This window comes from Gorilla gorilla, chromosome 7 (genome assembly GCF_029281585.2).
Source record: "Gorilla gorilla gorilla isolate KB3781 chromosome 7, NHGRI_mGorGor1-v2.1_pri, whole genome shotgun sequence".
NCBI lineage: Eukaryota > Metazoa > Chordata > Mammalia > Primates > Hominidae > Gorilla > Gorilla gorilla.
The window spans coordinates 56,087,408-56,114,219 of record NC_073231.2 but is presented as its reverse complement, the minus strand read 5'-3'; the positions used below and the strand labels follow the sequence as shown (position 1 = coordinate 56,114,219).

Genomic DNA, 26,812 nt, shown 5'->3' with positions numbered 1-26,812 from the left:
TTAAAAACCAGAATCCTAGCCTATCTTAAATGATTCGAATAAGCAGACTGGTTGGCCAAATTCTCTGCAAGTAGTCTTCAATTTTTTATCTAGCTATTTATAGAAAGCTGAAGAAACAGCTGAGCTGACTGAAGTGATGTCACATTTGCTGATGGAATGGTTTGTTCCAGAGCACGCTCAGAGGCTGCATGAGTCTTCTTAAGGTTTGGTACGCAACCCTAAGCAGTGAGAAGGTGGAAACATGGGCATTTTTCAGCCCCACCAATCAATATTGCATTGATGACTTTCTACTGACCTTTAACCCCACGAGGAATACCAATAGCTCCATACTGAATCTTCCCGTCTTTGAGGGCTGCCTAGCATAAGCTACCAATTTTACAATCGATCAAAAGTCATCTCTGTGAATAAAGCTTGAGATTTCAGGCAACAGCAAGCAATTTTTGAAAGGTCAGGGCTGGGTTTTTATTTGCTTGACCTGTGCTTTCAACTTGTATCATAGTTCTTTATAACCACTAAAAGTAGTAAGAAAATTTCAGATTTTTTCCCCGTGTATTTTTAGTAAGCCTTTGGGCATTTTCACTGTCCCTAAAAGAATATGGTTGCATGGCAACCTTCACAGTTGCTATGGAGACTCCATGTGTAAGCAGCTGCTGCAATCAGCATTAACTCCGGGCTTGCAGGTTTGTCATTCCAATACATAGAGAGGGGAAACAAATAGGACAGCACATTGCCGTAAAGGGGAAGTCACCTAGATAATGTCACTCACAAACATATGTTCCACAATTATTCTTTCCACTGTTTTATTGCTGCAATTATAGCTAAACTAAGATTACAAAATTATATGGTTTTAATTTGCGTCTATTGACTATGTTTCACTTCCATTAAAATTAAGTCTGAACTCATTTACCTAGAAAACCATTGGCTTTCGAGAAAAAATTTTTTTTGCTTTCTCATTTAATGTCAACAAAAAGAAAAAAAATCAATGCCCATAGAAACCTTTGTATGAAACAAGCAACTTAGCCAAAATATAAATTAACCTAACATGTAAAGTATGGTCTCGTCCCAAAATTCCATCTGTATTTCTAATATTTTCCGTTGTTTCAGGCAAGACTACAAAGATGGCTCTGATGACACTGATCCAAGTCTTTAAAATGTAAGCAGAAATGACAGTTAAGCCATCTTAAGCCCCTATCCTTAACTCATCCCATCAAGCTTTAATATTGCAGCATGCGATCCCAATATCAAAGTCCTTAAGAAGAAAACTCAAGCAAAGAGAGGTAGGAAAACTATTGCCAACACTTTTTTCAGACTAATTTTTTTCCAACCCTGGTGAGCCGAAATATTTCAAGAATTCTTGCTATCACAATATCTGATAAATTTATTACATAAAAGGAACTCTTAATGCACAGATACAATATTATTAACTGAGGAATAGCTTGCAATGTAGCATTAGGTGCCCACAGTTTTTGCAAATATAGGCTTAACATCCCCAAAATAATAATCACTTACTTTTCTTATTCTAATATTCCAGTTTCTTATTTGGAGATAGGATACTTCTTCATGGAAAGCTAAGATTATAACTAAAAATTAGTACTTTATTTAAGGGCACTGTAACCACTTGCTAATTTACATGATATAAAACTCACTAGCAGGCAAGCAAAGAAGCAGGTTTTATTATATTTAATCAGATTCTAGTGGTATTACAGTAGTTTTGCTCTACCATATAGAATGGTCACCTTTTTATTTGTAGCTTTTGGAGTTTTTAAAATAATTATGAATCCATAAAATGAAACATGTATCAAACTTATTTCTGTACTTATATAAATTGCTGAAATACAGCTGTGTTAACACAGAACTTCGTAAAATTTTAAGAAAGGCATAGGTGGTGTCTAGTGTTTAAATCAGTTATCTGGTTTTAATATTTATGTCAAAACTGATTCTTACTATTTTTATTATATATCACTTAATAGGCTTATGTGCAGATATGTCAGACAAAATATTTCTTGAGTGAAATCCTAGTATATAAAAACTATGTATAGATGCATACACGCAGTATTAGTGGCATTATCTTTATATTAGTAGAATAGCACATGTTAATAAAACATAATTGCCCATTCTAAAAAGCCTTAGTTAGACACATTTAAAAAGTGAAATTTAACAATAGCTAAAAGGTAGCACATTAATATGTTCACGATTAAAATAAAACACAAAAATTTCAGAAACTTGTAATTACCATTTTAATGGATCTTTAAGTAGATATCTAATTGCACAATTCATAGATCCTTCTTAAAAGAACCAAATGTTGAGTTATCCAATGTTAGGATGATTTTTTAATCTCATGTTTTCGTTTTTCACCTCTTAGCATATATTAAAGCAAACATTCATTTTTTAATTGCAGTATAATAAAAGAAATATGCATTCTCCTGCAGATCTTGTTCGCTACCATTTGAATGGAAGCATATTTAGGTTTAGAGTATCAAGATACTGTCTAGAAACCCTGAAAACGAAAACTCTGATAGACCCTTAAACATAGCAGCGTTAGCAGGTGCTGCTGTAATACACAAATCCAGATAACATTAAATGACCTATTTATAAAGCCTGTCCAAGAAAAGCGACATCAAGGAATTGAACTCTTTGCCCTTTACTTTAATAGTTCCTTGTCATGCAATCTTCCAATAAGAAAGGGTGATCACCACAAAACAAATTCCCAACCTGATACATACACCAGGGGCATCTTCTGCAATCCTGTAGACTGGTACTTAGGGCCTATTCATTGCAGCTTGTATTTCACTGCAATATAGGGCAGAGAATTCACAATCAAGTAAATGCAAATTTACTTACAGGGATTTAAAACCAGGACTTTTAGGTAATATGAAATGTAAAATCCTACTGGATTACTTAAATATTGATTATTTCTCAATACCATTTTATATTAATCTGGAAAATACTACATTTCAATTTGTATAATGAAGATACTTTAACAACAAACATTTTCATTTGCAGAATTTTAAAGTAAGATTAGTATTTAAATTTGCCATTGCTAAACTAACCAAACCAGTAGAGTTTTTGAGTTCTATAAGAATATGTCCCCATTAATACACCAAAGGATACTCCTATAGTTGGAACTACAAGCTACACTTCAAAATGGTTTTCTGATGAACAAGCCATAAGTGCTATTTTCTGTAAAAGTTACGTGAATCCATAGAGCAATTATTTGGATAATTTGAGCACTAAACCCCGTGACTGTGAATGAGGAGGTTTTATTTGGCTTGGGTAATAGGAATTAGCTGTGTACATTGAGTACAGTATGCCAATTTCAACTAAATCATTTTCATAGCTCACTAATGTAAGGAATAAATGTAACCTTTTTTCAAACTTATTCAAAAAACTTCAAAGCTATAGAAAATTTGAAATAGCATAGCAAACATTCATGTGTCCTTCACTTAATTTGACAGTTATTAACATTTTTGCCACATTTGTTTTTTTCTCTCTCAGTCCAAAATAATGAATATTGGCAAAATCATGTTTCAACCTAAAACACGTTTTCTTACACTGAACCATTTGAACTTAAGCTGCAAACATCATGACATTTCACCCCTACATACTTTAGCATGTGCCTCCAAAGAGCCAGGGCATTCTTCTACATAAACTACAATACCATTATCACTCACAATAAATTTAACATGGTTGCAATAGCATTCTCTGTTATAAAGTCCATATGTAAAATTTCTCCAGTTCTCTTGATAATGTCTTTTATAACTTATTTGAGAGGAGATAATCTGAATTCAGTCAAAGGTTATGGACCACACTTTGCATTTAGCTGTATGTCTTTTTATTCACCTTTTATCTAGAACAGTTCCTCAGCATGTGTCTTCTATGCACTGAAATTTTTGAAGAACCCATGTCAGTTGTTTAAATGTCCCACAATTTAAATTTCTTCCAATTGTTTTTCTTAACAACTAAATTTAGGTGAAACATATTTGTCAAGAGCACTGCAAAGGTAAAAGATAATGTAATGTCTGGCCATGAAAGATTACCTTCTGATAAAGAACTGTACCCAGACTCTGTCCCCGGAGTGTTCATTTTTCTATTAATAATTTGAATAAATTGCTAGGAAAGCACAGTCATTTGCTACTGTCACTGAAAATATGAAATCTTACAATTCATTTAAAATAATTTGGTTTATTAGACTTTGGACCTGGATCCCTTAGCCATTTCACTTGTGTTACTTATAATGAAAATTTGGGGTATCTGAATACTTTGTGATTAAATTTCCTTCATCCAACCCACCCACCTTCTGACAGCTGATAGAATGACCAGACAAAAACTAAGGAGTTTCATGGCACCTTTGTCTTCAAAAGCTAGAACTGATTTTTTTCTCCAAACATTATTAAATATATAGTATATTTATAATACCAACATTGCATCTTTGGAACATCCAGCAAAAAAAAAAAAAGCAGAAAATTAAAATTATCTTTTTTTAAAAAAAGATCTCCCAGTCCATTCCAGAGAGTGGAAGCTAAACAAAATTGTTTGCATTAAAATTTAAAAATAATTCTATAATTTAATAATAGTATTAAATAAACTAATATAAATATATTTCATTATTGAAAAAAGTAGGGGGATACGTATTTGATAGAAAATAAACCCCAAAAAGTCTCAAAAACATCCACAATCTACGTATTCTCAACCCTCCTGGCAATTTATATGTGCAAATGGAGTTTTGCCATTTTTTTAGAACAAAAAATCAAGAGAGGATCCTTAATATTTCCTTTCTAATCCCATTCGTCATACATTATCCAGTGCTTGGTTCTGATTTGTAAATAGAAGACTACATTTGAAACACTTATGCCCAATAGGCCACTTACATTGAATAAAATATGTGGATTTTTCATCCTGTTTAAAGCCTTTCTATGGAATGTAAAATAATATGCATTTATTCCTTGTCAACGCATCTAGTGTGGAGCTACCCCAAATGCCATTAAATTCATTTGCTTTTTAAGCATTTTAGAAATTTTTTGTTCTATTACAACTCATGAGCTTGGAATCTTTTATGTCAGGATGCTTTGTAAAGTTTAAATCTTTATCCAAATGCTGGGATAAAAAGGGTGAGTATATTCAAATGGACATGGGTTAAAAATTCCATCTTACATTTATTGGTTGCATTACCTTTGGCAAATCACTTAACCTCTCTGAGCCTTAATTTCACTTATAAAATAAAGATGTACATGTTTAGAATTTAGGAGTAAATGTATGAAAAGTACACAACACAGAGAAGGTACTCAGTAAGATGCAACTATTTGTAATCTTTCAAAAATCATGACCACAGCCCTAATTTCATATACTAAGCTACTAATAACAGACTTGTTCAAATAGGTATGTAACATACATATATTGTAACCTTTCTGAAAGGGCCTCCTTAGAAACCTATGGCTAATTTAGACACATATGTACACACAGAATTACACATACTGTGTATCAACAGGAAAATTTGCTTTAACTAAAGTTCTCCAATAATATAAGGAATGCAACTGACCTCAGGCAGAAAAAAAAAAAACATACATTTACTTTGTTTTTCAGAATTCTGACATGCCTGTATTTGATGACCTATGAAAGAAATACAGGATGAAAAGCTAGAAAATGGAAGCTCTGCTTATGTCCTACAGCCCTGAATTTTGCCCAAGGTCACATGTACAATTTATCCTCTTAACAGGCATATCAAACCCAAAGAGAGGAATGATCTAGAACATGGTAAAAGCCACCATTAATTCTGCATAAGTAATGCAAAGCAGCAATCAATACTAATATGTAAGAAGACCCTTCTTGAATTCAGTTAATGTGTTTTGTTGTCGCTGTTGTGTATCCTCCTTTTTAATTCAATTTTTAGTTTTACCTGCACCATTCAAAATAGTCAGGTGGTATTAAGTTTTTTCCTTCTAATCTGGCTTAATATTTTTCTTTTAAAAGGAAGACATAAGATTTTTTACCATAGAGGAAATAAATGTTTTTAAATGTTTTCCTTTTCCAACAGATCAATGTTATAATGAATAAAAATAGTAGCAGTATAAAAGTAAAAAAATCTTACTTCGTGCAGCCTATATAGTAAATATATATTTCAAAGGAAGGAAGGAAGAAGGGAAGGAAGAAAGGAAGGAGGGAAGGAAGGAAGGAAGGAGGGAAGGAAGGAAGGAAAGAAGGAAGGGTAAATTACAGCAATTTTTGAAATAAAATTGAAACTCTCCATGAGTGTTTAACTGCCATTTCCATACATCCTCTACAGCCAACTCTGAAACACAAATTTATAATAAAATAAAAATGCAGAGTATTCTTACATAGAAAAATTAAAAAATTTATGTCTTTTTAAATAATTTTTAAATCAAAAGCTAATTCACTACAAGAATAAGACTTTGTTCTCTGACTGTAAACTTATGAATCTCACTACTTTAGTTTATATTTGGAAAGAAAATAGCTTAGCTGATAGCCCTCTTTTATTATCTCTAATGTCGAATCTGCTAAACTTCCTACTGAGTGCAATTATATAAATTAAATAATTTTAATATAATTTTTCATGATAGGAAAACAAAAACCAATTAAAAATAGCACTAAGTTAACAACAGAGCAAAGTTTCTATATTTTGTGGCAAAATGCAGAGTATTATATATTAGATTACTAAAACAAAATATTTATAGCTGTGAAGAAGCGAGACTTCAAAAGTTGCCATTTTTTTCTAAAACAAATGGTAAAATCTTTGCCTACAGTCAATATCACTCTAAAGTCTAAGTTAAAATTATTATGACTCACAGTATATATTCCAACCAAACATTATTATAATGGACTCTGTGAGTGATTATACAAAATACAAATTTATTGTTTAAAAATTACATTAATGGCATTAAAATACAATAATAATTGCATTTTAAAATACATTTATTTATTCTGATGCTCAACTCAAAGGCCCTAATCACATTCTAGCTTCTTTCTTAATAAGACAAGTAGGTTTGAACTAGAGATAATTCATGTGATTTCAAAAATTTTAAAAACTGAACATCCTAAAGTAAGTACATAAAAGAATTTTCTTAAAATACTTTTTCTCCTCTAACCTCTTTCTCCACTTAATTTTTCCAAGATGGAGAGGAGAAATGTTTACATTATCATCTCCTATAACCATAAAAATTCACCAACTTGTAGCCTTTTGAAATAGCATGGTTTCCTATGATTGTCATTTTTTGTGCTTTTGTGTTTTACGGAAGAAATCCCCTCTGGTCCTAAAGTCTATAATGCCCACACTCATTCGTGGACAATTTCCTCATTACAGAGCCTGGTGCAAATTAAATCATCTGAACAGAGGTGGAATACTGACCCAAACCCATCAAAATTTTCATGAAAAGCAGATAATCAGATTCCAGGCTACTTTTATGGGGCTTTCATGGAAATTCCTTTTAACAAAAAGTGATATAAAAATGATATTCACACAGCAAGGATAAGAACAGCAACTAAAGGTTTGAAAAGCCCACCAGGAGAGAAAATTCACCTCACTTATAATAAATCAACTGCTATATATTTTTCTATGTTTAGTACCCAAAAAGAAGATGATATGAATCCATTTTCTGTTCAGATTCTTTTTAATTCTACAGATAAAAACTATCCTACTGTTTCCAAATGCTGTTTTATTTTAATGGTAAAAATAGCCACCAAAAAGATGGGGTTTCACTGTGAATCTCTTGCCAAGTACACATTATTACAAAGTATAAAATATATCCATATACTTTTTGAAAGTGACTAATTGCTAACTTAGTTATTTTAAACCTAAAATATATTCGGATCATTAGTTACATTATCAATATTCCCTCAGTATAGTAAAACATCAAGTACCAAAATAGCATCAAAGAATTCCATGATTAAACCGATTTTATGCACATGACATTTCTAAAGCAGTATAGCTCTCATAATGAACACCAACAAACTGAGTTTGTTTGGCCAACTACTAACCTGCCTAATTTCAAGTTCTTGCTTCTTAAAAGCATGATACAGATTATTCATACACTCGTAAAATACCACAAAGAAAGAGGCTTTTGACAGGCTAATCAAATTGACTCATAATAATCCTTCTATTTGGGAAGATGGGAAAATTATGATAAAAGATCTTAAAACAAGGTTCTGATATTAAATGGTATCTTCTACTTGTATTAATTGCTCTAAACAGAGACTTTAAAAAGAAATGAAATTATATCATCCATCCAGTATTCCATAACTGTCAAAGTATTAATCTATTTTGTAGCTTGGCTTTTTTCTTGAATATTTTAAAATTCTTATTTAAAACATTTAACTAACAAAATATATTAATGGTCTTATTTTATTATTTTAGAAAAGAATGACCCATATTGACACTTCAGAAAATTTTTGATAAATATAATATTATAGAAATCTTACAAAATATATTTTTACTTGAGATGTTGACTGTAGTATTGTGAAGTTAGTTCTCTAATATGAGAATTCCTTCTTTTAGCAAGAGTAACAGCCATTTTGATTTTACTCTCATGCTCACTCACTCACTTCATTCACAAACGTATTTATCATTTCTGAATGGCAAAGGTGTGCTTTCTAATTTTTGCAGACTTGCAATAAAAATTAAAAGCTATTAATATAAAAGTCAAATTCTTACTTTATAATATTTTTAAAGACTTTGTGATAATCTAAACTTACAACTCCTAACATTAACCAGTATTTACCTTTTAATTCTTAACTACTTACAGGCTTTAACCCATTTTTAAAAGTGAAATGATTACATCACTATTTTGGATTATCCCAAATCATAATTATTAATAGCTAGGTTTTACTTTATTCTTATAATATACCTTATCTGCTAGCTGCAGCTGTTTTTCTAAATGGAAAGAAAATACTGATTATTAATTATAGCATTGTATCTCACTCACATATGTGAAATTTCTGACTACTTATCATTCTGTGTTAAAGTAGCTAATGGTTTTCAATATGTTTAAATGTATGTACTCTAAGAGTTACAGTAAAAAAGTTATAAAATTATGGTATTTTAACAATTCCCTAAGTTTAAAGCTAAATCTTCCCTCACAGTTAATCAATGTTTGTAAATCAATTTTTAGCACTCCTAAGGAGCAGGAGGCAACTGGAAAATTGAAAATATGAGACAAAACTTTAAAGTAACTTAGGTTAAAAAGAATGTGTTGTGTTGTGTTGGATGTCTTGAACCATGTCACTTATTGACCATGAACATTAGGTATCTTTCTTTCCTGGTGTGTCAGCAAAGCCACACACATTCTTTCTTGCTACAAATCTGTAAATCTGGAAAGGAGTAAAGAACATGAATAGAAAATCTCTTTATAGAATAAAAAAGCCTGCGGTGTTATTAAGGAGAACTGTAAGCCCTATTCTATTCATAGTAATTACAGGATCAGATCAGGTTAATGTGGGGACCTCGGTCAATAAAGTACTGTGGGTTCACCGCTTTAATCTCTTTCAGTCCTATAGTCTGCAGTGTTAACTGCTCTGCTTGACTCACCAAATCACTGTAGGTAACATGGATGTCATGGGAATTTTTGGCATAGCAGAAATTTATATATTCAGTCAGTCACAAGTTTCAGAAGATGAAAAAAACTAATTTCTCAGAACAATTTGACAAGTTTTTTTCTCTTTCAACTGAAATAATAAAGGTCAAATTTCATTTCCAGGTAACGCCATTTTTAGTCCTTTTTTCACAATAAAACCTGTTTCCTTATTAAATTTTTCATCCACCCATTATTCACAGAAGATATTACACAATCTTGATAAACATATAAATGAGATCTAAAACAGATTAGAATTTGGCCTTGTGCACCTTGAGATAATCCTTTTGGTTTTTTTCCTACAATTTTCTCTAAAATTTCTGTGGAGGATGAATAACCAAAAATTTAAAGCTTGATATCTCATGCATGCTTAGAAATGATTTGGTAGGCTTTTCTTTTGCAAGTGTTTTTCAGGTTACATTTCTCTCCTGAAATTGTAAAAATTTTCTGCCAATAAAGGAATCAAAATCCTTTGTTATAAAGTATTTAAAATTATGATTTGTTAGGGTTATGACATTTTGTGGGTTTTCTTTTTTCATTTTTTAATGGTATTGGGGGTTTGGCACCAAGAACATCTTACTGTTGAAAAAAATTAAAGGACTTTATGCTGAATTTACAGTTCTTTAAATACTTGTCTCATTGCACAGTGATCCGTGTAATAATGTACATTTAAAAATTTAAAGACACTAAAAATTTTTAAATGCAGTTACTCCTTTGATTTTAATGTGAATGTAGCTATGAATGAAATATACTCACTCTAGGTCATTAGTCTTTAACGATTCTTTTTCTTCTTCAGCATTTTGGTAACTCCTTTTTCTACTGTTTCCATCTTAAATTATCAGTTAGTATAAAACAGCTTATATTCGAAACTCAGAAGTACTAGACCTTGGGAGTAACCTATATGAAAGGTAAAGTAACCTTGAAAAGTCACCTTTAAAATAACCTTGAAAAGTAAAGGCAAGAGAATAGGTGCACCTGTGATTTTATCAACTCCTGCACTTCAGCTCTTGTGTATGTCACACTTCTCTTCATATCTCCCTTCAACTAGGAAGAGTGTTGATGAACAAAACAGAGAACCACAATGAATGGGGATTTGTCAAAAATACCCCAAGAAGGTATTGTTATTGTTGTTAGAATGGAATAGTCCATTCTGGACTCTGGTCACTTATGTTTTCACTACTCAATCACTTCGCTTTTGTACGAATTGCTAGATAACTATGTCCAGTATGTGTATATAAGTACTTATAACACCAATATTAAAACAGACATGCTACTTGTCTTCTTCTCCATGCTAGTAAGCAGCACCTTGAAGGTAGACACTGTGGCCTCTCTTTTTCTTGAAAGTTATTGTGTACTTATTGATTTGAATAATAGTTATTATACTCTATGGATTTCTCCTCAAAATTTGAAGAGGTAAGTATTTTGTGAATTTTAAATATTATCGCTCAATATGAGTAATTTAACTGATGAGCACGAAATAGTATAACGAAAGTATAAATTGCTTTTTCTAAACTTATGAAACATTTTGGAAGAACTGACCATTTGATATAACAACACCAAGAATAGTGTATTTCAAAGCAGAGATCATCCCAAGAAAGTTTTTAAAGATGGGTAACAAAAAAAAAAAAAAAGAAACCCACAAACCTACCAAATATGCTAGTAATTGAATGATGTGAACTCTGGTAAGCGCCGGTGTGCAATATGGCAAAAACGAATCAATCAGTTCAGCTTAGTTCAGCCTCTGCAACTGGCCATCTGGCACAAAATCAACCGAATGTATCCCTGCATATTCATCTTCATTTTCACAAATGCTCAAGAGAATGTCATTCTAGGGCAAAATAAAATTAAATCACCATAATTTTTAAGACATCTTTCCTTTCATACCCTCTTGAGAATACTGTGTTTATATGTGATACTTATTGTTATCGAGTTGTTGTATAACTTTTAGTTGAATGTATTCTTTCTTTTCTAAATGTTAAAAGTACAACATTTAATTATGAAATATTCAATTTTTCAAATAAAATTATTTTAGAGAGAGAAATGTCTATAAATAGGTCAGTGTACTTTTAGTTGAGTCAATAGTAGATCAAGAGACCTTAGTTACTTTCACAGACCATAATAATTTCAGAATTGAACTAAAATGAAGTTGGCCTAACATATGATTAGTGTCCAACATGATCAAAATACATTAGCTCACATTTCAATTTCTATTTGCATAAAATCAGAAACTAAAATTTCATTTGATCAAATAAAATGTTACATAATAATCATATTATAAAATAAAATTAATCAACCAAACACTTTATCAAATCCTGAACAGATAAGGCTAAGTGCTACTTACTGCATCATTTTTGTAATAATTTTGTAATTCTATTAAATGTTTGTTTTTCAAATGGAAGCTAGCAAACAGTTTGCATTTGGACTCCTTTGGTAATGTAGAATTAAAATAGCAGAGTAAAACTCATACTCTACTTTTAAGTGTAATACTGAGTAAAGTACTGGATCAAGTTTATTGATGAATTTAGCCATTTAATTTTGTCCTAGAATGTTTTGTTTAAATGAAGTAAATGAATGTTAATTAACACATCAAAACATACTAAACAAGTCAAAGTTTTAAGTAACTTTGTTTCCCAAATTATGTTTGTAAATATAACAGACCTATACAAAACATTTAATTTTGAAAGGGTTGTGTTTAAATTCTACTCACTATAATTTTGTTCGTTAAAATAAAACATTGTGGGAAGTATTTAATTTTCAAAGAATGGGAGGTAATCGATTTCTTCTTTGTGCTTTGCTCTTTTCTACATTATAAAAAAGTTTAAGTTGCAGATAATTCATTCTGTATTTGAGAAGTTTGTTAGCAAATAATATCTAAACTCAATGTATTATTAGATAATGTTTCTTTTGAGAATTATATACTGATCTACATCAGGCATGGTACTTTTTTCAATTTTTTTATCCTACACCCTTTTCCGTTTTAAAGGTACCTTGGCAATGTTTCCTCAAACAATTTCAGAGCAGAGCCAGCTAATGGCTTAGAATTGTTTCTATAGATCTTGGTTTGCATTTCTGTGTGTGTGTGGCCTTTAAGAGATGTTACAGTTTGCTGTTTTGTAAATTGATTCACAGTTTGAAAGCATTCTTTTGTTACTAAAACACACATGCAAAGTGGGGACTCTTTCCAGGCAAAATGCACCATCATATTGAATGGACAAAAACTTGGAACCACAATCACTATTAAGAATCCTGGACTCGTCATCCTCAATCTGCTCACGTTGGAAAAAATCAGAGTCAAGTTTACTGTGGCTCATTTTTCTGTTGCATCATCTATTTAGAAATATTGCCAAGTACATGCAAATATAAAATAAAATTAAATTGGCTATAAAAGATTTTGCATTTATTTATCTAGTTGTGAATCACTGTGCCCATATTAATGGAATCTTTTTAAGATTTGAAACTGTGAGTTCATAAACCTTACAAGTTTTAGTCTCTGAACATTAAGTTTTTATCCTACCAAAATTCAGTAAATATTGATGAATAGCTTACATGTATGTATTTTATTTATATTTCTTTTAAACAATACAAACATTCATTCTCTGACTTAATCTTCACAATAACTTGCAAAAGAGTAAGTGCTTTTCCCCTCATTTAAAAAGCAAAGATATATTCACAGAAGTTACCCAGCTTGTTCAAAGTCATTTTCTAGTTAGTGGGGGAGCTCAATTTACAATGGGCATATCCAGACTATCAGAATTTCCACTGTACCACACTCCTGACTGTTTCTGTGAGGCCAACCCCACAGATGAGCTTATTAAGCCCCCATGTCCTTGTTTATCCACCAGCTTTCTATGCACATCTCTGAGCTGGCTGTAGCATGAATGCACTATCATCCAGAGTCCTCTTCCCATTCAATTACCACCACAAGTACTTCCAGCCTTTTATAACCAATGTTTTTGAAAAACTTTAAAAGTACTACTTTCTTTCTCTAATACAGTCACTGCTCACGCCTGTCAATCTGTCATCGGTCTGCAATCTTAGCCTGGTGGAGCGACCCTCTTCCCTGAGCTCTTTTAGCATCATCGGCACACCTTTTCGGGACATATCTGCTGTGTCCCCCACCAGACTGAGCTCTTCAAGATACAGATCCCACCCTCTTAACTTCTGCATAGTGCCTAGCTTAACTTAGCACAGTGCCTAGCCCATCACACACCTTAACAGATATTTGTTGAATAAAGAAATGAGTACGATCATTGCAATAAGCTGAAAACGACATTATTTTAAGAAAGGAACTGCCTTGGTAAAATAGCTCAATAAAGTAAGGTAAAAGTGAGACCTGAATGTGTGGATTACACAGCAAGAGCCAAGGCAACAAGGTTAGAGAATGGCCCAAAATGAGGAGAAACTTGGCTTTTACAAGAGAAACGGAGAAAGAATGAGTAGAGGAAAGGAGCGTAGAAAAGTCAGTGATCGTTGCCGCTGACATGGGCCTACTAGAGACCCCTGCTGGTGGCAGGTTCCATTGGAAGCTGTTTGAACTGCTAGAACCTAAAACCCTCCATCTCTCCCACTGAACCCTCCCACCCCTTGTTTCAGTAAACTTTCCCACACTCACCATTATTACATATAAGGCTCTTTGAAATTGCTAAAGGATCTGACTTTCTTATCTGGGCTTACTTGTTGCAGAAAAGAACTAAAAGTCACAAGAACTGGGGATAAAGTACTCATGAGAGCAAAAGCCTACCAGAAATTTAATAGAAATTCCAGCTCAGCTTTGATTTTCTAGTAACACACACATATGGGTTTAAGCCAATCTTAGATAGATGTTAAGATTAGAAACCCTAGCTGATATACAGATTTCATAATAAATGAATAAACAAAGTCAGTCAATATAAATAGAAAGGGAGGAATTTAATTTACTATTCACACAAACATTCATTCATTCAGTAAACTTTTGATGAAGTTCAGGACCTACTGCCCCAAAATGTGACTCCTTGGCATTTAAGAAGATAGCAGAAGCAGAAAGTTCTCTCTGCCCTTTTCCAAGCCCTTCTCCCCTAAAGCAGGACACGATTCTCTGATCTTCCTCTAGAGTTGGTCAAAAACCTTTCGTTTCAGAGGTGCCCACCCTGTACCTGGAGGGAAGGAGCATCCTCATCTCTGAAGAAACAGAGACACACAGAAGCATCTGAACAAGTAGGCCTTGCCAAGTCTCCCCCAGTTTATTACCACTGGGAACACTTTGTCTTCTAATTATACTTCTGCATGACTGTCCATAAAAGTACACCGTTTTCCCTGTTTCTTTGGGTCTTCATTTCTGAAGACTCCAATGTCAAGTAAAACATATTAAATAAATGTGTATGTTTTTTTCTTGCTAATCTTTCTTTTATTGTCGGTGTCTCAGGCATGAACCTTGCACTGGATGAGAAATCTTTTCTCCCCTACACTTTCAATAAGCATCAGTGTATTCCAGTAGATAGAAATATAGCTGCAAAACAAACGTGGCTCACTCCATAAAAGCTGGCAGTATAGGGGAAATATAGATGAGCTCTGCTAGATGCTGAAATGAAAGTACAGGATGTTATGGAAGCATATAAGAATAGCACCTAAATCTGACTCAAGTTATTAGGAAAGACTTTTTTGTAAATGACGTCTAAGCTCAAAACTAAAAGCTCAAGTCAAGGGATTAGTAAGAATATTTCAGGCAGAGGAAACAGCGTATGTGAAGTCCCAGAAACGAGAAGGAACCTGGCATATTGAGGCTTCAGAAGTAGGGCTACAGGGCTGGATCCTAGAGAGAGAGCTCAAATTGGTGAGAGATGAAATTGGAGTGATAAGCAAGGGATAAGTGGTGAAGGACTCATAAGCTGTGTTAAAGAGCATGAGCTTTATTTTAAAGGCATTGTGGAGTCACTAAAAAGTTTTAAGTGCGAGTGTACATTATTAGATGGCTGAGAAATATTACTCTGGAGTGTAGAGATAGGATTGGAGGGAGGCAAACTGGAGGTGAATAATTCAGTTGGATTAATTAGTTATCCAAGTGAGAGGGGGAGTGCTGAGTGAAGGAGGGAAGGAATGATGTGCATTGAGAGAATTTGAATGATTTGAGGGATATTTAGAGGCAATATCCATAGCATTGGGTGACTGACTGAATATGTACATGGGAATGGTGAAAGATGCATCCAAAATGATGCACAAGGCTGGAAACTATATGCTGTGCCTCACTGCTAGAAATCTCAGGAAAAGAAGCATATTGGACAGTGGGGGGAAATCATCATTTGTTTGAAGATACATCAAATTTGATGTTTATGTGAGAAATGCAAATGGAGGTCTCCAGAAGACAGTTGGATACAAATGGAAGCTCAGAGGAGAGATCTGGATATAGATTTATATTCAGATATAGATCTGGATATAAATTATATTATACGCAAAGAGTTATAAGCAGGTAAATAGTGCTTCAAGGCCAAATAGTGAGTAAGGTCATTAAGGGAACATGTGACAGGGCCTTGGCCTCATCTCTGAGGAAAACACTTGAGGGAAAGGCAGAGAAAAAAGAGGTAGCAAACCAGTCTGATTTAAAAATCCAAAGGGGTCAGAGGAAAGTCAGGAGAGAGAATTGTGCAGGGAGCAAAGAAAAAAGTTTCTTAAGAATAAAGAAGTGATCTACAATTCCAAACGTCACTCGGAGTTCAATAACATTAATACTGAATGGTATCCATAGGGTTTTTCTACAAAGGAGGCGTTACTGGCTTTTCTGAAGGAGTTTCAATGGCAGAGTTAGTTAGGCTGGAAAACAATTCAGCATATTGAGGAGTGAAAGGAAGATGAAGGTGCGAAAATAACAGGAGTACGTGACATTTAAAGGATGCTCAGCTATGATAAGGAAAGCATAAGCTAGAAGGAATATGAAGATTTTTAATATATGAGAGATTTGAACCTGTATCAATGCTAATAGGAAGAAGCTAGTAGAGTAGGAAGAAGCTAGTAGAGAAGGAAGACAGAAGAGAGATCATTAATAATATAGAGATCCTCCTACTTAGGTAAGAAAAACACAAAAACAGGGACAAGAGGAACTCAGAAACGGGAAAAGACTTTATATAGTAACAAAAGCAGAGGGTTGGGGGAAAAGAATGAGGACATTCCTGCCCAAAGATCTCTAATTTTTCTGTGGAACAGGAACCAGTGACCATCTGCTAAGGTGAGGGATGGCAGAGAAGAGGATACAATGGGGATTGGTGGGGTTAAAATTTTAAGGAATGCTGACATGAAGTAACATTTGTGGAGAGAGTAAGCACTGACTAAGAAAGATGGGAGTACTCCACAGTGTCAAAGGTGCAGGTGAGGGTGGAGACCACAAATTTGTGTGTTACTGTACCTAATTCATTTTCTCCAGCAGCATTAAACAGCTTAGAAGTAGGTATCAAAAAGGCAGATACTTAAAGTAATTCAGAGTGGAGGGATTATTTGCCTTAAGAATGCAATAGAAGGGGAGGAGCCAAGATGGCCGAATAGGAACAGCTCCGGTCTACAGCTCCCAGCGTGAGCGACGCAGAAGACGGGTGATTTCTGCATTTCCATCTGCGGTACCGGGTTCATCTCACTAGGGAGTGCCAGACAGTGGGCGCAGACCAGTGGGTGCGCGCACCGTGCGCGAGCCGAAGCAGGGCGAGGCATTGCCTCACCTGGGAAGCGCAAGGGGTCAGGGAGTTCTCTTTCCGAGTCAAAGAAAGGGGTGACAGAGGCACCTGGAAAATCGGGTCACTCCCACCCGAATATTGCGCTTTTCAGACCGGCTTAAAAAACGGCGCACCACGAGACTATATCCCACACCTGACTCGGAGGGTCCTACGCCCACGGAATCTCGCTGATTGCTAGCACAGCAGTCTGAGATCAAACTGCAAGGCGGCAGCGAGGCTGGGGGAGGGGCGCCCGCCATTGCCCAGGCTTGATTAGGTAAACAAAGCAGCCTGGAAGCTCGAACTGGGTGGAGCCCACCACAGCTCAAGGAGGCTTGCCTGCCTCTGTAGGCTCCACCTCTGGGGGCAGGGCACAGACAAACAAAAAGACAGCAGTAACCTCTGCAGACTTAAATGTCCCTGTCTGACAGCTTTGAAGAGAGCAGTGGTTCTCCCAGCACGCAGCTGGAGATCTGAGAACGGGCAGACTGCCTCCTCAAGTGGTTCTCTGACCTCTGACCCCCGAGCAGCCTAACTGGGAGGCACCCCCCAGCAGGGGCACACTGACACCTCACACGGCAGGGTATTCCAACAGACCTGCAGCTGAGGGTCCTGTCTGTTAGAAGGAAAACTAACAAACAGAAAGGACATCCACACCGAAAACCCATCTGTACATCACCATCATCAAAGACCAAAAGTAGACAAAACCACAAAGATGGGGAAAAAGCAGAACAGAAAAACTGGAAACTCTAAAACGCAGAGCACCTCTCCTCCTCCAAAGGAACGCAGTTCCTCACCAGCAACGGAACAAAGCTGGATGGAGAATGATTTTGACGAGCTGAGAGAAGAAGGCTTCAGACGATCAAATTACTCTGAGCTACAGGAGGACATTCAAACCAAAGGCAAAGAAGTTGAAAACTTTGAAAAAAATTTAGACGAATGTATAACTAGAATAACCAATACAGAGAAGTGCTTAAAGGAGCTGAGGGAGCTGAAAACCAAGGCTCGAGAACTACGTGAAGAATGCAGAAGCCTCAGGAGCCGATGCGATCAACTGGAAGAAAGGGTATCAGCAATGGAAGATGAAATGAATGAAATGAAGCGAGAAGGGAAGTCTAGAGAAAAAAGAATAAAAAGAAATGAGCAAAGCCTCCAAGAAATATGGGACTATGTGAAAAGACCAAATCTACGTCTGATTGGTGTACCTGAAAGTGATGGGGAGAATGGAACCAAGTTGGAAAACACTCTGCAGGATATTATCCAGGAGAACTTCCCCAATCTAGCAAGGCAGGCCAACATTCAGATTCAGGAAATACAGAGAACGCCACAAAGATACTCCTCGAGAAGAGCAACTCCAAGACACATAATTGTCAGATTCACCAAAGTTGAAATGAAGGAAAAAATGTTAAGGGCAGCCAGAGAGAAAGGTCGGGTTACCCTCAAAGGGAAGCCCATCAGACTAACAGCGGATTTCTCGGCAGAAACCCTACAAGCCAGAAGAGAGTGGGGGCCAATATTCAACATTCTTAAAGAAAAGAATTTTCAACCCACAATTTCATATCCAGCCAAACTAAGCTTCATAAGTGAAGGAGGAATAAAATACTTTACAGACAAGCAAATGCTGAGAGATTTTGTCACCACCAGGCCTGCCCTAAAAGAGCTCCTGAAGGAAGCGCTAAACATGGAAAGGAACAACCGGTACCAGCTGCTGCAAAATCATGCCAAAATGTAAAGACCATCGAGACTAGGAAGAAACTGCATCAACTAACGAGCAAAATAACCAGCTAACATCATAATGACAGGACCAAATTCACACATAACAATATTAACTTTAAATGTAAATGGACTAAATTCTCCAATTAAAAGACACAGACTGGCAAGTTGGATAAAGAGTCAAGACCCATCAGTGTGCTGTATTCAGGAAACCCATCTCACGTGCAGAGACACACATAGGCTCAAAATAAAAGGATGGAGGAAGATCTACCAAGCAAATGGAAAACAAAAAAAGGCAGGGGTTGCAATCCTAGTCTCTGACAACACAGACTTTAAACCAACAAAGATCAAAAGAGACAAAGAAGGCCATTACATAATGGTAAAGGGATCAATTCAACAAGAGGAGCTAACTATCCTAAATATATATGCACCCAATACAGGAGCACCCAGATTCATAAAGCAAGTCCTGAGTGACCTACAAAGAGACTTAGACTCCCACACATTAATAATGGGAGACTTTAACACCCCACTGTCAACATTAGACAGATCAACGAGACAGAAAGTCAACAAGGATACCCAGGAATTGAACTCAGCTCTGCACCAAGCGGACCTAATAGACATCTACAGAACTCTCCACCCCAAATCAACAGAATATACATTTTTTTCAGCACCACACCACACCTATTCCAAAATTGACCACATAGTTGGAAGTAAAGCTCTCCTCAGCAAATGTAAAATAACAGAAATTATAACAAACTATCTCTCAGACCACAGTGCAATCAAACTAGAACTCAGGATTAAAAATCTCACTCAAAGCCGCTCAACTACATGGAAACTGAACAACCTGCTCCTGAATGACTACTGGGTACATAACGAAATGAAGGCAGAAATAAAGATGTTCTTTGAAACCAACGAGAACAAAGACGCAACATACCAGAATCTCTGGGATGCATTCAAAGCAGTGTGTAGAGGGAAATTTATAGCACTAAATGCCCACAAGAGAAAGCAGGAAAGATCCAAAATTGACACCCTAACATCACAATTAAAAGAACTAGAAAAGCAAGAGCAAACACATTCAAAAGCTAGCAGAAGGCAAGAAATAACTAAAATCAGAGCAGAACTGAAGGAAATAGAGACACAAAAAACCCTTCAAAAAATCAATGAATCCAGGAGGTGGTTTTTTGAAAGGATCAACAAAATTGATAGACCGCTAGCAAGACTAATAAAGAAAAAAAGAGAGAAGAATCAAATAGACACAATAAAAAATGATAAAGGGGATATCACCACCAATCCCACAGAAATACAAACTACCATCAGAGAATACTACAAACACCTCTACGCAAATAAACTAGAAAATCTAGAAGAAATGGATACATTCCTCGACACATACACTCTCCCAAGACTAAACCAGGAAGAAATTGAATCTCTGAATAGACCAATAACAGGATCCAAAATTGTGGCAATAATCAATAGTTTACCAACCAAAAAGAGTCCAGGACCAGACGGATTCACAGCCGAATTCTACCAGAGGTACAAGGAGGAACTGGTACCATTCCTTCTGAAACTATTCCAATCAATAGAAAAAGAGGGAATCCTCCCTAACTCATTTTATGAGGCCAGCATCATTCTGATACCAAAGCCGGGCATAGACACAACCAAAAAAGAGAATTTTAGACCAATATCCTTGATGAACATTGATGCAAAAATCCTCAATAAAATACTGGCAAACCGAATCCAGCAGCACATCAAAAAGCTTATCCACCATGATCAAGTGGGCTTCATCCCTGGGATGCAAGGCTGGTTCAATATATGCAAATCAATAAATGTAATCCAGCATATAAACAGAGCCAAAGACAAAAACCACATGATTATCTCAATAGATGCAGAAAAAGCCTTTGACAAAATTCAACAACCCTTCATGCTAAAAACTCTCAATAAATTAGGTATTGATGGGACGTATTTCAAAATAATAAGAGCTATCTATGACAAACCCACAGCCAATATCATACTGAATGGGCAAATACTGGAAGCATTCCCTTTGAAAACTGGCACAAGACAGGGATGCCCTCTCTCACTGCTCCTATTCAACATAGTGTTGGAAGTTCTGGCCAGGGCAATCAGGCAGGAGAAGGAAATAAAGGGTATTCAATTAGGAAAAGAGGAAGTCAAATTGTCCCTGTTTGCAGATGAAATGATTGTATATCTAGAAAACCCCATTGTCTCAGCCCAAAATCTCCTTAAACTGATAAGCAACTTCAGCAAAGTCTCAGGATACAAAATCAATGTACAAAAATCACAAGCATTCTTATACACCAACAACAGACAAACAGAGAGCCAAATCATGAGTGAACTCCCATTCACAATTGCTTCAAAGAGAATAAAATACCTAGGAATCCAACTTACAAGGGATGTGAAGGACCTCTTCAAGGAGAACCACAAACCACTGCTCAAGGAAATAAAAGAGGATACAAACAAATGGAAGAACATTCCATGCTCATGGGTAGGAAGAATCAATATCGTGAAAATGGCCATACTGCCCAAGGTCATTTACAGATTCAATGCCATCCCCATCAAGCTACCAGTGACTTTCTTCACAGAATTGGAAAAAACTACTTTAAAGTTCATATGGAACCAAAAAAGAGCCCGCATTGCCAAGTCGATCCTAAGCCAAAAGAACAAAGCTGGAGGCATCACACTACCTGACTTCAAACTATACTACAAGGCTACAGTAACAAAAACAGCATGGTACTGGTACCAAAACAGAGATATAGATCAATGGAACAGAACAGAGCCCTCAGAAATAACGCCGCATACCTACAACTATCTGATCTTTGACAAACCTGAGAAAAACAAGCAATGGGGAAAGGATTCCCTATTTAATAAATGGTGCTGGGAAAACTAGCTAGGCATATGTAGAAAGCTGAAACTGGATCCCTTCCTTACACCTTATACAAAAATCAATTCAAGATGGAATAAAGATTTAAACGTTAGACCTAAAACCATAAAAACCCTAGAAGAAAACCTAGGCATTACCATTCAGGACATAGGCGTGGGCAAGGACTTCATGTCTAAAACACCAAAAGCAATGGCAACAAAAGACAAAATTGACAAATGGGATCTAATTAAACTAAAGAGCTTCTGCACAGCAAAAGAAACTACCATCAGAGTGAACAGGCAACCTACAACATGGGAGAAAATTTTCGCAACCTACTCATCTGACAAAGGGCTAATATCCAGAATCTACAATGAACTCAAACAAATTTACAAGAAAAAAACAAACAACCCCATCAAAAAGTGGACGAAGGATATGAACAGACACTTCTCAAAAGAAGACATTTATGCAGCCAAAAAACACATGAAAAAATGCTCATCATCACTGGCCATTAGAGAAATGCAAATCAAAACCACTATGAGATATCATCTCACACCAGTTAGAATGGCAATCATTAAAAAGTCAGGAAACAACAGGTGCTGGAGAGGATGTGGAGAAATAGGAACACTTACACTGTTGGTGGGACTGTAAACTAGTTCAACCATTGTGGAAGTCAGTGTGGCGATTCCTCAGGGATCTAGAACTAGAAATACCATTTGACCCAGCCATCCCATTACTGGGTATATACCCAAAGGACTATAAATCATGCTGCTATAAAGACACATGCACACGTATGTTTATTGCGGCATTATTCACAATAGCAAAGACTTGGAACCAACCCAAATGTCCAACAATGATAGACTGGATTAAGAAAATGTGGCACATATACACCATGGAATACTATGCAGCCATAAAAAATGATGAGTTCATGTCCTTTGTAGGGACATGGATGAAATTGGAAACCATCATTCTCAGTAAACTATCGCAAGAACAAAAAACCAAACACCGCATATTCTCACTCATAGGTGGGAATTGAACAATGAGATCACATGGACACAGGAAGGGGAATATCACACTCTGGGGACTGTGGTGGGATGTGGGGAGGGGGGAGGGATAGCATTGGGAGATATACCTAATGCTAGATGACGAGTTAGTGGGTGCAGCGCACCAGCATGGCACCTGTATACATATGTAACTAACCTGCACAATGTGCACATGTACCCTAAAACTTAAAGTATAATAAAAAAAAAGACAAAAAAAAAAACAAACAAATATGTAATATATGTATTGCAGATATATATGTAAAATATGTAAGCACGGATTCATATGTTTGGGTAGTAATAGTATAAATAATTTTGTTTTCTCATGTATAATTTTCTGTTCTTTGCATTTGTTTTATGAGTGTATATTATATAATCAGAAAGCAACCATAACTGCAAACTAATTTCTCTGGCAATAAAACATATTAATGGAAAGTTAAAAAAAAAAAAAAAAAGAATGCAATAGAAGGAAAACAGGGCCAAAAAAATCATGATTTTGCCAAGAAAATAAGGTGATAAGCAATGATGTGTCCGTGAGACAAGATACACAAGCACTTGGCCCTCAAGAGGTTTCAAGGAGAGTAGGAGGGACCAGTGCCAAGATATTCCTGATGCCATACACTCTACCCACTTGGAAACAAATTTAAAATTGTGAAGCTATTTATTTTTGAGGGAAAAAACACAATTACCTCTTGGGACACATTATCTGAATAAACTGTATCTCTATGACTGTGTAAATTTTAATTATATTCATTAGGAAATGGACAACAAAGAAAACAAGTTATCAATCTTCCCTTAGCCATGTTACCAGTTAATCAAATGCACTTCCATAGGTCTTTAAGAGTGTCACCTGTTTAACACTGTTCAACCTGAAAGGAACTAAAAAACTAGTCTCTGTTATGCAAACAAATGTACACTTTAAAGGCATTTATTAAACCTATCATTAATAATGTCAGTTAATACTGAAAACATTGTAGATGGCTATTTTTACTGGATCCCATAATTCCAATTTTATTTATTCATTTATTGAACAAATGCATTGTACCTTGTTGCCTGACTCTACTTCATTAAAGGGATCAAGGAAGATTTTCACTGCAATTCTAAATTCATTTATAGTTAGGCTTATTTTCAGTTATGCACATAGTTATGGCCACATTACAAAGATGAGTTGAAATCATAATCTGAGAGTCTTACAATAGTAGATACTGACAAATCTAGATCCATAATTCAAATATCACAATATTCTATTTTTATGTCTATGATACCATAAATCAATCATCTGAGCTTAACCTAAAATAGGTTTGCAAAAGCTTAACATCACATTTAAAAATCAGGATTAATCTTTCTCTGTTACATTATTGTTTGATTACAGTCAGCCATCTGGTATTTTTGAGTTATAGTCAATCGCAACATTCCTGGGAGAAGCAGAACCCATAGAAAATCTACCCTTGTCAAACACTAAATACTAGAATTGCAAGGTGCTGTACACATGAACAATGCAAACGGCAGAACTAAGAACAATTAAATGGATTTTTTTTGCAATCTTTATTTGAAAGCTTATGTTCCAATGTTGTAGGTCAAGGAAGGTACTAAATATACAATTCTCTGTCCATAGTTATTTGGTGTTTTTAAGCTCATCTATAACCAGTTTATTAAAAAGTAAAAGGGAGATATGAAATGAGCTGGTAGAGCAAATATTATGTTGGAAAACATTTATTAAATACAACATGTTATCATGATAGTTGAAAATACACTAAGTCAGATTTTCTCAAGTGCCTACACAATTGTAGAAAATTTGATACTAGATGTAGTATATTAACTCTTTTATGGTGACTTTTTGTGAGTTATTTCTTCAGTTCTCGTGCATTAGTAAATACACCTCATAAAACTGCCTTCATCCAGAGAAATTTGAATTCTGTTACCCATTAGTAGATAATACTATTTTGACAGTCAGTTGTACTTTCTTGAAAATAAATAATCTGGTCTCTTAAAATCTTATATTCCCTATTCCTATAACTCAACTTCTAACACTGATGAAAAAATCATGCAGTTGTACAAATTGGTGCAAAAATAAACTCATAGTTTTCAACCTGTTGAGTTCTGAACACTTCCTCATAACAGTTCTATCTGTTTAATTAGCTTTCCTAACCAATTGTCACAATATTCTTTATTATCTACAATTGACATACAATGAACTGTACACAGTTAAAGTGTATGATTTCATAACTTTTGCCATGTAGAAGTATATGTGAAACCATCAACTACAATCAGAATAGTGGACATACCCAGCACCCCCAAAGGTTTCCTTGTACCCCTTGTTATTCCTTTCCTCTTATTCCCTCCATTCCCAAGCAAATTCTGATCTGCTTATCTGTCATTATACACTATTTTACATTTTCAAATTTTATATTAAGAGACTCATACAGTGTGTACACTCTTATGCCTGTCTTCTTTTACTTTACATAATTATTATGAGATTCAGTTATGCTGTACTATCATCAATGGCTCATTCCTTTTTACTGGTGAGTAGTATTTTATTTTGTGAATAACCAACAATTTATTTATCTATTAAACTCTTGATGGATGATTGATTTTTTTCATCCATTTATGGCTATTGGAAACCTAGCTGCTATGAATATTCATGTATAAGTCTTTGTGTAGACATATGCTTTCATTCTCTTGCAAAAATATCCAGTAGTGGAATGTCTGGATCATATGGTAGCTGTATATTTAGCTTTTAAGAAACTGCCAAAATGTTTTCCAAAGTGCTTGTATCATTTAAAATTCTCATCAGCTTTCCTTTGATTAGTGTTAGCATAGTAAATTTCTTTCCATCTTTTTACTTTTAACCTATTTGTGTCTATGTATTTAAAGTGGGTTTCTTGTAGGCAGCACATAGTTGGGTCTTTGTTTTTTTTTATCCAGTCTGAGACTCTCTGCCTTTTAGTTAGGGTGTTCAAACTATTTAATTTTTTTTTTATGCAATCAAAGCGAATCTTCTTCTTTTTTTCTTTTTATATATATATATTTTATTATGCCTTAAGTTCTAGGGTACATGTGCACAATGTGCAGGTTTGTTACATATGTATACATGTGCCATGTTGGTGTGCTGCACCCATTAACTCATCATTTAGCATTAGGTATATCTCCTAATGCTATCCCTCCCCCTCCCCCACCCCACAACAGGCCCCGGTGTGTGATGTTCCCCTTCCTGAGTCCAAGTGTTCTCATTGTTCAATTCTCACCTGTGAGTGAGAACATGCAGTGTTTGGTTTTTTGTCCTTGCAATAGTTTGCTGAGAATGATGGTTTCCAGGTTCATCCATGTCCCTACAAAGGACATGAACTTATCCTGTTTTATGGCTGCATAGTATTCCACGGTGTATATGTGCCACATTTTCTTAATCCAGTCTATCATTGTTGGACATTTGGGTTGATTCCAAGTCTTTGCTGTTGTGAGTAGTGCTGCAATAAACGTACGTGTGTATGTGTCTTTATAGCAGCATATTTTATATTCCTCTTGGTATATACCCAGTAATGGGATGGCTGGGTCAAATGGTATTTCTAGTTCTAGATCCCTGAGGAATCACCACACTATCTTCCACAATGGTTGAACTAGTTTACAGTCCACCAACAGTGTAAAAGTGTTCCTATTTCTCCACATCCTCTCCAGCACCTGTTGTTTCCTGACTTTTTAATGATCGCCATTCTAACTGGTGTGAGATGGTATCTCCTTGTGGTTTTGATTTGCATTTCTCTAATGGCCAGTGATGATGAGCATTTTTTCATGTGTCTTTTGGCTGCATAAATGTCTTCTTTTGAGAAGTGTCTGTTCATGTCCTTAGCCCACTTTTTGATGGGGTTGTTTGTTTTTTTCTTGTAAATTTGTTTGAGTTCATTGTAGATTCTGGATATTAGCCCTTTGTCAGATGAGTAG

General features: G+C 35.3%; 1 long non-coding RNA gene across 2 annotated transcripts in view; it reads right to left on the bottom strand.

Annotated features, from left to right (window-relative positions):
• Nucleotides 1–26,812, bottom strand: part of LOC134759023 (uncharacterized) — a 478,714-nt gene that overhangs the window by 373,789 nt on the left and 78,113 nt on the right. Inside the window, exon 1 of one of the 2 annotated variants that reach the window (XR_010134870.1) lies at nt 2,724–2,808. The exons of the other annotated variant lie outside the window; for it this stretch is intronic. This is a non-coding gene — a long non-coding RNA (uncharacterized lncRNA). Of the gene's footprint in view, nt 1–2,723; nt 2,809–26,812 lie in introns of those variants that run through there. 2 annotated transcript variants of the gene reach the window in all.